Source organism: Saccopteryx bilineata, chromosome X (assembly GCF_036850765.1).
Source record: "Saccopteryx bilineata isolate mSacBil1 chromosome X, mSacBil1_pri_phased_curated, whole genome shotgun sequence".
NCBI classification, from domain to species: domain Eukaryota; kingdom Metazoa; phylum Chordata; class Mammalia; order Chiroptera; family Emballonuridae; genus Saccopteryx; species Saccopteryx bilineata.
In genome coordinates, this window is record NC_089502.1 from 73,321,942 (window position 1) to 73,340,246 (window position 18,305).

Here is an 18,305-nt window from a genome sequence, read left to right on the forward strand (position 1 = left end):
TTTAAAAGTAATAATAATGTTGGACCTGACCAATGGTGACACAATAGATAGAGCATCAATGTGAGATGCTGAGGTCTCAAGTTCAAAACCCCAAGGTTGCCAAATTGAGCATGGGCTCATCAGATTGAATGTGGGATAAATGACATTATACCATGGTCACTGGCTTGCACCAAAGATCCCTGACTTGAAGCTCAAGGTCACTGGGTTGAGCAAGGGGTCACTGGCTTGGCTTCAGAAGCAATTGATGAACAACTAGATATGCAACTATGACTTGATGCTTCTCTTCTCTCTCCCATATCTCTCTCACACTCTCTCTTTCTCTCTGTTTCTCGCTAAAAATATTAAGATAAAAAATAAAAATATAGGGCTTTCTCAAAATTTAAAATCTGTAAATTTAAGAATAATACCAAGAAATACAGAAGACAATTCACAAAATGAGAAAAAATATTTTCAAATTATATATCATATCTGATAAGGGTGTGGTATATAGCATATAAAAATAACTCTTACAACTCAACAACAAAAAGGATAGCAGTTCAATTTAAAAATAGGCAAAAGACTTTAATCAACATTTCTTTAAAAAGTTCAAAATTGCCAACCAGATTATAATAAAATGTTCAACATCATTAGTAATTAGGGAAATGCAAGTTAAAACCACAATGAGATATCACTTTTAATTTTTTTGAAAAATTTAATATAGCAAGTGTTAGCAAAGGTATGAAGAAATTGGAACTCATATATTGCTGGTAGAATTAAAAAATCATGCAGCTGCTGTAGAAAACAGTTTCATGGTTCTTCAAAATGATAAACTCAGCATATGACAGCAATTTCACTCATAGGTATATATCAAAAGAAATGAAACCAGTGTCCATGCAAAAACTTATACACCAATATTCATAGTAACATTATTTATAATCACCATAAGATAGAAACAACCCAAATGTTTGCCAACAGACAAATGGACAAAATGTGATATATTTATTCAATTTGACAATAACAAGGAGTGAAGTGATTTATGCTTCAAAATGGATGAATCTTGATATTATGCTGAGTGAAAGTAGCCAGACACAAATAAAACCAGATATTGTATGATTCCATTTGTATGAAATACTCAAAATAAGCAAATCCGTAGAGAAAAAAAGTAGATTAAGTGTTTCCAGGGGCCAGGAAGAGGGAGTAATGGAAACTGACTGCATAAGGCAGGGGTCCCCAAACTTTTTACACAGGGGGCCAGTTCACTGTCCCTCAGACCATTGGAGGGCCAGACTATAAAAAAAAACTATGAACAAATCCCTATGCACACTACACATATCTTATTTTAAAGTTAAAAAAACAAAACGGGAACAAATACAATATTTAAAATAAAGAACAAGTAAATTTAAATCAACAAACTGACCAGTATTTCAATGGGAACTATGCTCCTCTCACTGACCACCAATGAAAGAGGTGCCCCTTCCGGAAGTGCGGCGGGGGCCGGATAAATGGCCTCAGGGGGCCGTAGTTTGGGGACCCCTGGCTTAAGGAGTAAGAAGTCTCCTTTGGGGTAATAAAACTATTCTTTGACTTGATAGTTGCACAACACTATCAGTGTACTAAATGCCACTAAATTTTACACTTTAAGTGATTAAAATGGTAAATTTTATATTACAAGTATATAGACACAATAAAAATAAAGGTACGAGATGCAAGAAAATACACCATGCTGACAAAAATTAAAGGAAAGCTGAAATAGCTATATTAATTACAGACAAAGCTGACTTCAGAACAAGGAAAATTATCAGGGACTGACAGAACCATCATAAAATGCCAAAGAAGTCAATTCTCCAGAAATCATATCAATCCTTTATGTATATTCACAGTCCAAAAAAGCATCAAAATATTTAAAGCAAAAATTGATGGAATGCAAGGAGAAATATACAAAGCCACTATTATAATTCAAGACTTCAACACTCCTCTTTCAGAAACTGATAAATCGAGCAAGAAGGAAAATCAGTAAGGATGTCATTAAGCTCAACAACCCCATTTTTCAGCTGGATCTCATTGACATACATACAATACTTCATCCAGCAAGAGCAAATACATATTCTTCTCAAATTCACATGGAACATTCATCAAGATAGATCACATTTTGAGCCATAAAACACACCTTTACAAATTTTAAAAAATAAAAACTACACAATGTTCTCAAACCACAAAGGAGTGAAAACTACAAATCAATAACTAAAAAGCAAAAAAACTTTAAAATATTTGGAGATGAAACAACAGACTTCAAGATAGTGTTTGCGACAAAGAAGTCTCCAAAGACTATTTTTAAAATATGTTGAACTAAACAAAAATGAAAATACAACTTATGAAAAATTGTGGAATGCCAGCAACAATAGTGTTTTCAGGGAAATTTTTACTATTAAACTCTTACATTTAAATATTTTAAATAAATAATCTAAGTTTTCACCTATGAAACTAGATACATAAAAACAATTTAAGCATAATGTCAGCAGAAAAAAGCAATGGAATTAAAAATAGAAAAACATAGAGAAAAGATTTTTTTAATTGTCAATTGCTAGCCAGACTATCCAAGGAAAAAAGAGAAAAGACAAAAATTACTAAAATGAGAAAAGTAAAAGGGACCTTTACTACTGATCCCATAAATATTAAAAATATAATGAAACAGTATGAACAATTTTATGCTCACATATTTGATAATTTAAATCAAATAGAACAATTCCTTGGAAGACACAAATAAATAAAACTTTAAGTAAGCTCATGTCTGAAATAGGATATCTATTAAAGAGTAATTTATAAAGGGTTATATCTATTAAATAAATTAAATGAATAATTAATAACATTCTAAAAAGAAAATAAAAAGCCAAGATGGTTTCATTAGTTAAGACCAGAAAATATTAAGGGACAAATGATGCCTGTTCTCTACAATCTCTTCCAGAAAATAGGAGCAAAGGAAATGCTTCTTTAATGATTCTATAAAGCCAGAATTACTGTAATACCGCATCCAGGTAAATACATTCAAAGAAAGGAAAGCTATGGACCCATATCTCTCATAAATATACATACAAAAATTCTCAAAAAAGTATCAAAATTGAATTCAACAATGTATAAAAATAATTAGAAACCACACCAAGTGGGATTTATTACAGGCATGCACGGCACTCGTTCAACACTTAAAAATTATCCAATGTATTCTATTATACCAATGGGCAGAATAACAAAAAAAAATTCTATAGTTTTTTAAATTAGTGCAGAAAAAATACTTTAAAAATACAAAATTCATTCATAAAATCAAAAATCTTCTCAGCAAACTAAGAACCACCTCAACTTATTTAAGAACATTTACAAAAACCTACAACTATCATCAAACTTAATGGTGAGAAATTGGATGCTTTCCTCTTAAAGAACTGATAAAACACAAGGATGTCTATTATATCATCCCTATTTAACATTGCACTGCCTGTCTTATTTATTGCAATGCTATGAAAAAAGGAAATGGAAAGAAGACATATTAGGAAGGAAGAAATAAAACTTTTCAGATGTAATTGTCTTTATACAAAATTAATTTTTTAATTTTATTTAGAAAATTAATTTTTAAATGGTGACGTTGATCAATAAGAGTATATAGGTTTTAGGCAAATATTCCTATAGCATTTGAACTGTTGATTATTTTGTAAACCCATCACCCAAAGTCAACTCATTATCCATCACCTTGTATTTGTCCCTCTTTACACCCTTCTCTTCACACATCCCCTTCCCCCACCTCTCCTTCCCCCTGGTAACCAGTTCACTTGTATCCATGTCTATGAGTCTCATTTTTATATCACACCTATGTGTGAAATCATACAGTTCTTAGCTTTTTCTGATTTATTTATTTTACTCAGTATAAAATTTCTCAATATTCTTTTTTATTTTTTTATTTTTTAATTATTGTTCACATTTACTACTATATTATAATAGTTTCAGGTATACAACATAATGGTTAGGCATTTATATAACTTAAGAAATGATCAGCCTAATAAGTCTAGTACCTATGTGTCACCATACTGAGTTATTACAATATTATTAATTATACTCCTTATGCTATTCTTTACATCCTCATGACTATGTTGTAACAGCCAGTGTCTCCTGCTTAATCCCTTCATCTTTCATACCCAATCCCCTAATCTCCCTTCCATCTGAAAGCCATCAAAGTTTTCTGTAGCTATAAGTTTGTTTGGGCTTCACTTATTTATTTTTTAGATTCCACATGTAAGTGAAATCATAAAGTATTTGTCTTTCTTTGACCAATTTCACTTAACATAATACCCTCTAAAACCATCCATGTTGTTGCAAATGGTAATATTTAATTATTTTATGCCCGATTGTTACTTTATTGTATATATGTATCACATCCTCTTTATCCAATTGTCTATTAAGGAGAATTAAAATTGTTTCCATATCTTAGATATTGTATATGAAATGTGCTTCTTTGTTTCTCGTTAAAACTTTTGTATGTCTATTTTATCTGCTTGAAGTATTTCAACTGCAGCTTTTCTCAGTTTCTATTTGCATGAAGTATTCTTTTTTTCTTTTTTCATGCAATATCTTTTTACATCCTTTTCCTTTCAGGTTGTGTATGTCTTTTGATCTGAAGTGGGTCTCGTATAGGCAGCATATGTTTGGGCCTTGTATTTTTTTTGTGTGTGTGTGACAGAGACAGAGAGAGAATCAGAGAGAGGATAGGGACAGACAGTCAGGAAGGAAGAGAGATGAGAAGCATCAACTCATGGTTGCAGCACCTTTGTTGTTCATTGATTGCTTTCTCATATGTGCCTTGACCGGAGGTCTACAGCAGACCGAGTAACCCCTTTCTCTAGCCAATGACCTTGGGTCCTAGCTGGTGAGCTTTGCTCAAACCAGTTGAGCCCGCGCTCAAGCTGGTGACCTCAGGGTCTCAAACGTGGGTCCTCTGCATCCCAGTCTGATGCTCTATCCACTGCACCACCACCTGGTCAGGCTGGGCCTTGTATTCTAATCCTTTCAACCACACTGTCTTTTGATTAGAACATTTAATCCATGTACATTTAAAGTAATTATTGATAGGTGTGTAGTTATTGACATTTTATAATTAATATTTTTATGTTTCTTCCCCTCCTTGTTTTACTCCTCTTACTCTCCTTTCTCCTCCTTCTCCTACAAGAAGTCACTTTAACATTTTTATGTTACTAGATTGGTGGCAATGTGCTCCTTTAGCTTTTTGTTGTCTGGGAAGCTCTTTACGTCTTCAATTCTAAATGACAATCTTGCTGGATAGAGTAATCTTGGTTGTAGGTTCTTGCTTTTTGTTATTTTGAATATTTCTTGCCACTCCTCTTGTACTGCAGAGTTTCTGTTGGGAAATCAGCTGATAGTCTTATGGGAGCTCACTTGTAGGTAACTCACTGCTTTTCTTTTCTCTTGCTACTTTTATGATTCTCTTTGCCTTTAACTTTTAATATTTTAATTGTGATGTGTGCTGTTGTAAGACTCTTTTGGGTTCATCTTGTTTGAGACTCTCTGAGCTTCTCAAACTTGTCTTTTTCTTTCACCAGCTTAGGAAATGTTCTGTCACTAGTTTTTCAAATAGATATTCAAGTTCTTGCTATCTCTCTTCTCCTTCTGGTACCCCTGTTATGCAAAAGTTCATATGCTTGATCTTGTATCAGAGTCTCTCTAAACTCTCCTATTGTTTTATTCCTGTTTTTTGTTGTTGCAAGTGTGTGTTATCTACTATCTTGTCTTCCAAATTGCTGATTCAGTGTTCTGTTCCATCTAATCTCCTATTGATTCCACTTAATCTACTCTTCATTTTAGTTATTATATTCTTCATTTATGACTGGTTCATTTTTATGGTTTTTAGTTCTTTGTGCAGGTTTTTACTGAGCTCATCTATTCTTCCCTCAAGGTCACTGAGCACTTTTATAACCAATGATTACAACTCTGTGTGTGGTAGATGGCTTGCCTACATTTTATTTAGCTCTTTTTTTTCTGAAATTTTGCCTTTCTCTTTGGTTTGGGACATTTTTCTTTGTTTATTCATTTTGGCTGCTTCCGTATTTTTTTCTATGTGTTAGGTAGACCTCCCAGTCTTAGTAGTGTGGTGTTATATAGTAGGTGTCCTATGGAGTTTGTTTATCACCCGTGTTTTAGTTGAATCTTGATTGCTGTTGACACCTCAGTGAGTGGGACTGACCCTCAGGCTAACTGGCTTTGGAGACTGGCTGTGAATAGATTAGATGAGCTATAGCACAAAGAATGATCTTATAGAGTTGGGATTTTATTAACAGGTCTCTGGTGGCTGCTGAGTTCACACTTTGGGTGTTTCATTTGTTGAGCTAGTTGAGTGGTGCTCTGTTATGGTCTGAAACCAGCCACCATGTGTGTTGTTTCTGGGGCATCTTGAGAGAAGCTTCAGGGCAAGTCTAAGTCAGCTATTGCTTGTGACCATCTGGGACACAAAGTGTTCTGAAGTTGGTAGCTGCTTGTGCTGAGCTTAGATGTACCAGAGAGAAATTGTACTGTAAACCAAGGCTGGTTGCCACTAATACGGGGCTCAAGGATGCTTAGGAAGAGGTATAGCACACCAAACCAAGCTGCTACTCATTTGTAATCTGTGAACCTTTCAGAGATTCCAGGGAAATTCACAGCATGGGCCAAGTACAGCCACTTGTGAGGAAGAGCTGCTGAAAGTGGTTTGGGTCTTTGTATAAGTTGGGTGAGGTAGGTTCTCAAGGCATCACCAGGTTCAAGCAAATAGTTTTAGCCAGTTGGGTAGAGACTTAGACTGGCACCTACCTGCACCTGCTGGTTGTGTGCCAGGAGGGTTCAACAAAGAAATAATGGTGTTTGCTTGTAGATTGGGTGAGAAGAGGGCTCAAGGAAGAAACAATAGGGCCTGTCAAAACTTTTGTCTGAGAGAGTGTTGACCCTCCATTCTGTATGCTGATACCAGACCACTTAGTTTCTCTTTGTATTTCTCTGGCACTTCTTGAGCTGTAGTGCCCCTGTTGGGGCTCAGGGTAAGTATTTGTGTAGAGTGAGTCTACCTTGGGACTTTTTAAAGAACTCTTAGTTCTATAGTAGCAATCCATCTGACCTGGAAAGAATCCCCACTGATTTTTTTTCTTTTTTTTTCTTTTCTTTTCTTTTTTTTTTTTTTTTTTGTAACAGACCACAGAGAGAGAGACAGAGAGAGGAAAAGATAAGGACAGACAAATAAGAAGGGAGAGAGATGAGAAGCATCAATTTTTTATTGTAGCTCCTTAGTGTCCTTAGTTGTTCATTGATTACTTTTTCATATATACCTTAACCGGGGGGCTATAGCAGAGCATGTGACACCTTGCTCAAGCCAGCAACCTTAGGCTCAAGCCAGCGACCTTAGGCTCCAAGCCAGTGACCTTTGGGCTCAAGCCAGTGACCATGGGGTCACGTCTATGATCCCACACTCAAGCCAGCGACTCTGTGCTCAAGCTTGTGAGTACACACTTAAGCCGGATTAGCCCATGCACAAGCTGGTGACCTCAGGGTTTCGAACCTGAGTCCTCCACATCCCAGTTCGATGCTCTATCCACTGCACAACCGCCTGGTCAGGCCTCACTGATTTTTATAGCTGGATGTTGTAAGGACTTCTTTTCCTGGTACTGGTTCTCAGGGCTGGGGATCCTGTTGTGGAGTTGAGACCTCTCACTCCTTGGGGAGGACTCTGAAGTTGAAATATCCCTGCCAATTCCTAAACACCACATGTGGGTATAGAACCAACCTGTTTTGCATCACTGCTCATCTTACCAGTGTGAACATGGCTTCTTTATATCCTTAGTTTTAAGAGTTCTGTTCTGCTAGTCTTTAGGTGGTTCTCAAGGGTGCTTGTTTTATAATTTAGTTGTAATTTTGATGTGGTTTTAAAAGAAGGTGAGCATAGTGTTTACCTACTCCACCATCTAAACCAGGAATTCTTTCAAAGATTCTTAAAATTAAGTAATAATTTTAAAAATTATGTTTCATGTCATCATACCAAGAGGTTCAAGGGGGGGGAAGTAACATGGAGAAACATGACAAACTAATTACCGCAGCCAGGTGATCACACAGGTGTATCTCTAGGACAGTTATTGGTACCTTATGTCATAGTTACCTTAATCATCAAATTAATAATCTTTAAATGGAATATTTCTGAAGAGAAGGAAGAAAACAAATATATTTAGAGTAATAAATAACAATTGGCACACACAACTCAAGTTTTCCAATGTCACCAGCATATGTGTGTAGAATTCAAATGCCAATGTCTTATTGGTCTTATTTAAGCCAACTATCAAAGTTGAGATGCATAAGGTCAGAGAAAATGAAAACTCTGGGTCCTGGTTCTTTGTTCTTCCTATGAGACTCAGTTGCCCTCCCTGACAGTCAGAAAAAAAAGTAGTAAAAAGTTAGAGAAGGCCCTGGCCAGTTGGCTGAGTGGTAGAGCTTCAGCCCAACATGTAGAGGTCCCGGGTTCGATTTTCAGCCAGGACACACAGGATAGGTGCCCATCTGCTTCTACACTCCTCCCACTCTCCTTTGTCTCTCTCCTCCCCTCCCACAACCAAGGCTCCATTGGAGCAAAGTTGGCCTGGGCGCTGAGGATGGCTCCATGGTCTCTGCCTCAAGAGCTAGAATGGTTTCTGTTGCAATGGAGCAATGCCCCAGATGGGCAGAGCATTGCCCCCTGGTGTGCATGTTGGGTGGATCCCAGTCAGGCACATGTGGGAGTCTGTTTCTCTGCCTCCCTGCCTCTCACTTCCAAAAAATACAAAAAAATAAAAAAGTTAGAAATCTTTCACCATCTTAAACCAAGCCACCTAGATTACTGAACAGGTTTGATTCTGAAACCTTTGGATGAATTCACAAACCTTATTTATACTGACAAGAAAGAATGAAGAAGAAAAGAGATAGATTGCTAAAGTGTTCACTGTTTGCTTTAGAATTTAGAGTGAATTTGGTCACTTATGTTAATCCTATATACAGAAACCAAACCATTCTTTCTCTCTCTCTCTCTCTCTCTCTCTCTCTCTCTCTCTCTCTATATATATATATATATATATATATATATATATATATATATATATATATATATCTTTAATGAGAGGAGGGAAGATAGTGAGACAGACTCTTACATGCACCCCAACCAAGATCCACTTGGCAAACCCCATCTGGGGCCGATGCTAAAATCACCCAAGCTATCCTTGGAGCCCAGGACTGATGGTCATACCAATTGAGCCACTGGCTGCAGGAGAGGAAGAGGGAGAGAAAGGGAGGAGGGAGAGAAGCAGATGGTTGCTTTTCATGTGTGCCTTGACCAGGGATTGAACCTGGGTCATTTGCTTGCGAGACAACACTGTGTTCACAAGCAACAGGCCAGGACAGAACCACTTTCAAAAACAAACTAACCAAATAACAAATTTGAAATTTGGAAAATAATGAAGATTAATATAAATTTTTAAAGTTTCATATGGAGGTAACAAAGGAATTCATCTTATTCTCATTTAGAACTAAAAGAGATATTAAAATACATATAGTTTATCACGTATTATTATATACAGTAGTTTATAACAGCAATAATTTCTCATTCAAAAATATAATAGTATTTTTAGAAGCATAAAAATAAAATCATAATCCTGACACACTTAAGCATATTTTACCTTCTGTATCTACATGTATTTTATATGGTGGTAATCTTACTGTATAAATAATTTTGTTTTATTTTAAAAAAGAGCAACCCTATTGTCATAACTGATACATTTTCCCATGATGCCCAATTTTTCTAAAAAATTTTAATGGTTGTAGTTGATATGCTTAATGGTATTTATGTTAGATATTTAAATTATTTGACTCTTTATTAGTAGAAGTAAATAGATAACAAAAATATGAAAATATATTTTTTCTTGTTAAGTTAATGAAACATACTCCAGTCTGTCTTTTCCACTGAGTGCAACTAAAACTTGTGTACCTTTACCAAAGGCATGAAGGAAATATTCGAGAACTCTACAAAGTACATAATAGTAGGTGAATTGTGAAAGGAAAACATAAATGGAAGTGTAACTAATTCACCAGTGAATTTCCTATATTTTTCCTCCTGTAGCCCTTATTCTGGTTTCAAAGTCATTATGAAGTCTAAAACTACAAACAGTATAAACAGAAAGAACTCCAAGAAAATCCCTCCTTTCTTGACCCAAGGAACAGAAATGATAAGACCTACAGAGATACAGTGGTGGAAGAAATCATCTGTTGTTGTCTTTGTTGTTATTTCTTTTCTTCTAGCCTTCAGGAAAGTTTCAACCTCTAAGGTATAAAGTCACAGTAGTGCTGAGTGCAAGGATAGGCAGGCAGTAAACTAAAAAATCTTAGGAAAGTAACTCCTTTTATTTAAGCTAAAGAATTGTGGTCCAAAGAATGTGGTAGGGAAATGCTATTGCATTTTCTCTTTATTTGGTCATGGGTTAGCTTGGAAACAGGAAGTGTGTGGCATAGTGAAGACACTAAAAATCCCTGCCTTCTTAGCCATAGGACCAAGAAGGGGTTCTCTGGGATCTTGAGAGTTTCAGGAAGAAGAGAGAGATTAAAAATGGAAAGCCATAAATTAGTTTATGAGTTTGTGAGCTTACCCCCACTATGTATATGTGAAGAATCAAACTACAAAAGGCACACACACAAAAAAAAATCATTGAGAACTTCACTAGAGAGTAGACAACTGCCTGGATCTCAAACTGGCTTCTGGGTCACGGCATACATAGAACTTAGTGGTGCATCAATGGGACAGATATGAATAGTATTTTAAAGGCTTTGAGCATTTAACTGATATTCAAATGATAGTATACAGGAAGTACATTAAAACTTGAGAACTGAAGTCTTCTAAAACAAACAAAACCATTAATATATTTGATAGAATTAGAATGAGAACTGGAGTCACAAACATAGTATTTAAAATGTCCAGTCTACAATAAAAATCACTTAACATACCATTCAGTGGTAAAAAAAGAAGGAAATGTTATCTTTTGCCACAGTAGGGATAAACTTGGAAAGCATTATGCTAAGTGAAATAAGTCAATCGGAGGAAGACAAATATTGCATGATTTTACTCATATGTAGAATATAATGAACAAAATGAACTAATAAGCAAAATAAAGACAGGCTAATAGATAGAGAGCAAGATGACATCTGTCAGGGAGTTTGGGATGAGGTGGGTTTGACCAAAAAAAGAAAAAAACAGTAAAAACTCATGGACACAGACAACAGTGTGGTGATTGCCAAGTGCAGAGGTGTAAGGAGTGTATAGGGGAATGAATGGTGATGGAAGGAGACTTAATTTGTGTGATGAACACACAATACAATGTTCACATGATATGTTGTGGAATTGTGCACCTGAAACCTGTACAATTGTTAACCAGTGTCACCCCAATAAAATTATAATGATGATGATAGTGATGATAATGAAATAACTAAGAAAATCTTAACAACTCTCATGAGAAAAATTAAATAAATTGAAATATTCCAATCCTGAGATGACCTAGGTGTTACAGTTATCAGGAAAAAATACTTTAAGAGAGTTATTATAACCAAGTAATAGAGAAGAACACTCTAAAGTGAATGGAATCTTAGAAAGTCTTAGAAGAGAAATAGAAGCTATAAAAAATGAGACGAAAATTTATAAACTGGAAATAAAATAACTAAAATAAAGCATTTACTAAAATCATTCAATTATAGATTTGAGATAACAGAGTTAAGAGTGAGTCTGAAGACATGGCAATACAAATTATCTGCTCTGGAGAAAGCAGAAAGAAAAGTTTAGATATTGAGGAGCAATACAAAATGGTCTAATATTTATGTCATCAGAGTTCCAAAGTAGAAAGAGAAACAGCGCTATGGAGAAAAAACTGTTTGGGGTAATTATGGCTGAAAACATCCCAGAACTGGTGAAGCAAATAAACATATAGATTCAAGGAACTCAGCCAACTTTCAAATGAAAAACTCAAATAAATCCACATCTAGAAACCTCATAATCAAACTGCTAAAAACAACAAAACTTCTTTAAAAGAAAGGATACAGAAAGTTCTTCAAATGAAAAGGAAATTATTCCAATGAGTTATCTGGAACATCAGTTATGAATAAGGAGCAATAAAGTAAATATCTGTGTATATTATATACATATAATAGATAATTATTATATACATATAGTAGACAATATTATATACATATTATATACATATAGTAGACATTTTTTTTCTCTTTCTGAGTTCCTTAGAGTATGCATGATGGTTGAAAGCACAAATGATAACATTATGTGATAGGGTTTTCAATGTACATAGATGTAATATATATGATCACTGAAATATATAAATAAAGGGGTAAACCCTGTCTGAATAAGTTAGTTGGTTAACATGTGGTCTCAATACACCAAGGTTGTGGATTTGACCCTGCTCATGACATATAAAAAAATTAACCAATCAAAGCATAAATAAGTGGAACAACAAGTCAATGTTTCCCTCCCTTTATCTCTCCCTTTTCCCCCTCCTCTTTTTCTCTTTAAAAATAAATAAATCAAATTTTAAAAACTAAGTAAAACCTAAATAGGTCTCTGAGCTGGTAAGGTTTTACATTGCATATGAAACAGTAAAATATCCATTCTGAAAAGACTGGAACACATAATTATATTGTCTTTCAATGTATGAGTAAATAAACAACTCTAATACATCCACACAATAGAATACCACAAAGCAATAAAGACAATAAACTTTTGTTTCATTTATTTTTTTAATTTTTATTTACTTTTAATAAGATTTATTGGGAGGATGCTGTTTAACAAAATTATATAGTTTTCAGGTGCCCAATTCTACAGCTTGTCTTCTATACACTGTGTTATGTGTTCACCTTCCAAATCAAGTCTTTATGCATCTCTACTTATCACCTCTGTATTCTCTTCCACCTCCCCTTCACCGTCAATCAACACACTGTTGTCCATATCCCTGACTTTTTTCCCTCTTTTTGTTCCTTTTTGCTTAATCCTTCTACCCCCCTCATCTATACCCTTTCCTCAACAGCTATCAGGCTGCACTCTACCCTATAAGTCTGTCTCTCTTTTGCTTGTTAGTTCATTTTGCTGAAAATTAATGAATATTTGATACCCACAAAAACTTAAATGAGTGTGGCATAGAAACTTAGATGAGTCTCAAGGAATTATAAACCAAGTGAAAGAAAATTCCACATGGTTACATGCTGTATTACCTATTTATATAACATCATGAAATAACATTTTAGAGATGAAAATACCAGTGATTTTCAAGGTTTAGGGATAGCAGGTGAGAGAAGTACTGGGGTAACACAAAGATCTTTGTGGTAATGTAATATTTCAGTATCATGATTACAGTGATCTTTACACAAATATACACATGCAGTAAAATGACAGAGACCTATATATGTATATTTTCACCAATGTAATACTCTTGGTTTTGATATCAATTCTAGAATTAAGCAATATGTAGCTATTTGAATAAATCAGACAAAGGGTACAGTCTTTTCTAATAGAAACATATCATAAAAATTGAATCTCTACCATAGTTTCAACACCCTGAGATAACTGTTAATGATATGGTATACATTTCTCTAGATCAGGTATCAGAAACTCTTTTCTTCTAAACAGACAAGTATTAAAAGGTTTATGCTTTGTGGACCATAGCATGAAGGCTGTCAGGGACAATTAATAAATAAATGACCATGGTTGTGTTCCAATAAATCTTTTTTTAATCTTTTTTTTAATTTTATTTATTCATTTTTTAGAGAGGAGAGAGAAAAAGGTAGAGAAAGAGACAGAGAGGGAGAGAGAGAGGAGAGAGAGAGACAGAGAGAGAAGGTGGGGAGGAGCTGGAAGCATCAACTCCCATATGTGCCTTGACCAGGCAAGCCCAGGGTTTCGAACTGGCGACCTCAGCATTTCCAGGTCAATGCTTTATCCGCTGCACCACCACAAATCAGGCCCAATAAATCTTTTTTTTTTTTAAGAATTTTGACAACCTTTTTAATAGTCACTCAACATTTACTTAGTGCCAGGATAGGGCTAAGTGTAGAAAAGCCCACCACAAAATAAAACAAAGAACAGCCATAAAAGAATTATTTAACTGTCCCCATTTTATAGGCGAGAAAGTTAAATGAAGGTAGCCGTTAGATGAACTATGTTGACTAAGTCGTACATCAGAAATTTGAGATTACATATGATTTAAAATCTAGTGAAGTTTAAAGGGTACTACATAGTCTTTTTTTTAATAATTTTATTTTTTAATGGGGCGACATCAATAAATCAAGATACATATATTCAAAGATCAACAAGTCCAGGTTATCTTGTCTTCCAATAAATCTTTATTAACAAAAACAGATGGGGTTGTATTTGGCTTGTGCACTGTCATTTGATGAGCCCTGCTCTAGATTAAATATATAATATATAGTATAATTATAAAAAAATACTATAGGCACATATATAATCTATAAAATATTCATATATAATATAAATGCTTATACACATATTGCCATTTATTTTATATGTATGATGATATTTAATGTTTTACAATTTTCTATTTACACTTCATAATGTATCTTAGACATTCTTTGTCAGCACGTATAAATTGATCTTATTCTATTTTAGTAACATCAGAGTATTTTATTGTGGAAAAATATGTATATAATCTATCACCTAAAGTAAATATTTATAAGAATTTCTCTTTTTCATAAACATAACACACACACATATACAGCTAGTGCTCGACTTATGACCATGATTGGTTCAGACAGACTGGTCATAACATGATTTGGTCGTAAGTTGAGTAGGCTATATGTACAGTACTGTAAAATGATGTTATAAAAATCTTTAAGTCATATTTTATCATAATATTCTTTCATTATTGTTATATATCATAATTTTCTTTGTTCATTTTATGCCATTTGTATCATCTCTACACCATTTTGTTTCTTATTTTTACATTCATCAGGTTTACATAAAACACTGCATTACCAGTACAACTGGTTTAATATTTGCAAAGATAATTTCCTCTTGGTAGACTTCTTGGGAAGGGTTTGATTAAAAATATCTAAGACACAAAACACAAATTGTTGTACTGAGTCTGGGATAACAGTTGAAATGGTGCACATGGAGATGGTAGTGCTGCTGGAAGCTGGTCCGCACTGTCATATGCCCAGCTGGGCAACGCTTGTGCTGCCAGACGTGGAACAGTCGTGGTTAGCGATTGTGGTCGTAAAGTCGAATGGTCGTAAGTTGCATAGGTCGTAAGTTGATCAATATATGTATATGTGCTTTTTCCTTGTGTAAATTGTTCTGTAAAGTTTGCTGTTTCATTTATAAAGTAATAAAATATTTTAATATAAATGTTATAGCATTTTGAGTCTTTATTGCACTTTCATTTTTATTCTGTTAGTTTTTAGACTGGCTGCCTTATTTTCCAATATTGCTTTATAGTTTCATAGGGCTCTTCAATTTACAAAGTACTTTTTAAAAAATCTCATTTTAACTTTACAAAAACGCTATTGGCCAAGGAAAAATGAAATAACAATCCTTTTTGGAGTTGAGGAAAATGAGGAACAGAGAAGTTAACTTGTTTGTCCAAGGTTTTATAACATGTTAGTGTCTAAATGGGGCCTAGAATCCAAGTCTCTTGATTTTCTGCATCAGTTACTTTTCTCTCACATGCACTGCTTCTCATGTTGGTCTTAGAATGTTTGCAACCTATATATTACATATGGTTAGCACTCATAGGTAAATGCATACATTGGAAGGTATAATACTGTCAAATTGCTATATTATACACCTTAAACTAATACAATTAATATAATATTGCATACCAACTATACTTAAATAAAAATAATAAATGTACAAAGGCTAGATATAAGCACTTGACAGAAGAAATAGAAATATCCATTAAATATATGAAGAGATGTTCAAATCATATATTTAATTTCAAATTAAAACAGAAGTGAAATTTTTCACCTATCAGATGCATTGATTAAAGGATGTATGTGGAATCTAGATCTTACATGAACTGACAAATGAAGTGTAAAATAAACAATATGTTAGCTTCTATCAGAGTTAGATATGTACACACCTTTTGACCTTCCCCCCAAAATTGTATAGAAATTTATTCTACAGAAATATTCGAATAATTACAAGAAAAAATATACACACATGCACAAGAGAGAGAATAATTTTCAACTGCAGAATTATTTGACATTGTGAAAAGTTGAAAACAACCTAAATATAAATCAATAAGTGGTGATTAAGGGAAACACTATGTAAGCACAAGTGAGTCTAAATAAAATATTTCAAACTATTAACAGCGGTTATGTGTTAAAATGGCCATACACACACACACACACACACACACACACACAAATACCAATACATACATATACATTTTAACAAAAAAATTTAGATTCCTGTGCTCTAGAATCCAAAATTTTTATGAAGACTATACCAAGAAAGATCCCTCACAAACATTGGGAACACAAATCTCCAATGACTGATACAACCAATGAGGAAAACAAAAACACCTCCCCTAGTTAAGGAGAAGAAGGATGTTTGTATACTAAGAAAAGCAAGCTAACTACCTCCTAGTTCCACCCTATGAAGTCACATTAAATGACACATCCTGGGAAATGTCATAAACAACTAAAATGTACATGATATGGTCAATTAAAATACAAATTACCATTTGGATTGTACGTGGCAGATACTTCCATATTTCCCCATGTAGAAGACACATCCTTTTTTGAAAAATTTGCAATCTAAAAACTGGGTGCATCTTATACAATGGTTGTAGGTTTTTTAACTTGCATTTCTCGCTTTTTCGCACTTGTTTTTGAGCTCATTTTTGTAGATTTTTTTACTTGCATTTCCCTCTTTTTTGCGCTTGTTATCTTTGCGTTCATTGTTTTACACTTGTTATTGGTATATTACGGTAGGTTATGTTTTGCCATTTCCTGCCCAGAAATGGCTCAGAAAAAAATTTTGTGCAGTGCTGAACTCAAGTTAAAAGTGATCCCATTTGCAAAAGTGAATGGAAATCATGCTGCTGAACGTAAGCTTGGTCCTCTTCCAACTGAGAAATCAATCTGAGGCTGGCTATGGGAAGAAGAAACCCTAACTGAAAACACCATGGCAGAAGAAGACCATGAGAGGCAAGTCAGCAAATGGGCTGATTTAGAGAGGGAATGGAAGTATGCATTAAAGAGCAAAGGGCAGTTGGAATTCTTGTGTCCACAAAGATGGTTCAGCATGAGGCAAGAAGAATTGCTGATGAAAAAGAAGTTACTGATTTCAAAAGAGGTCACAATTGATGCTTCAGGTTCATGAAACAGAATGGACTAAGCATGCACATATGCACCAGACTTGCCCAAAAGATGCCTGAAAGCTATGAGCAGAAGGTCCTTGAATTTCATCATTTTGTCATTCAATGTCAGAAGACACATCATTTTGAGTTGGGACAGATTACAAATATGAACAAAGTCCCCCTTTTATTTGATGCCCTAAGTAACAGAACTGTTGATAAGAAGGGGGTGAAAACTGTAACTGTGAAGACAATTGGACATGAAAAGAGCCATTTTACAGTTGTTCTAGCTTGTTGTGCTGACAGAACCAAGCTGCCTCCTATGCTAATACTCAAAACCAAAACAATGACAAAACAGTAGTGATTGTCTGCATTCATGACAAGGTTTAGATAAATTAGGATAGGATAAAGATGTGATTTGAGTAAGTTTGGAGAAGGATACCAGTTGGGCTCTTACATAAACTTGCCCTATTGGTGCTTGATCAGTTCCGGTCATATATAACAAAAAACACAAAGAAGATGGTTGCAGAGCAAAAAACAAAACTTACCATCATACCAGGAGGCTTGACATCCCAGCTCCAACCAACTGATGTCAGCATTAATAAACCCTTCAAAGCTGCCATGAAGGATGAATGGAACCAGTGGATGAAGTCTTCTGGGGACAATTTAACACCAGCAAGAAAAGTGAAGAAACCAACTTTAGGAGAAGTTTGTACCTGGGTGAAAAGACCCTGGAATAATATCAACATTGAGATCATTGTCAAGTCATTTAAGAAGGGTGGCATTTGAAATGCCATAGATGGAATTGAGGATGAGGTAATATATGAAGACAGTGATTTGTCATCAGACACAGATGAGGACAAGCTAATGGATGGGAGTTTTGACAGTGATGAGTTGTATGAATTTTATGATGAACAAAACTTGAGT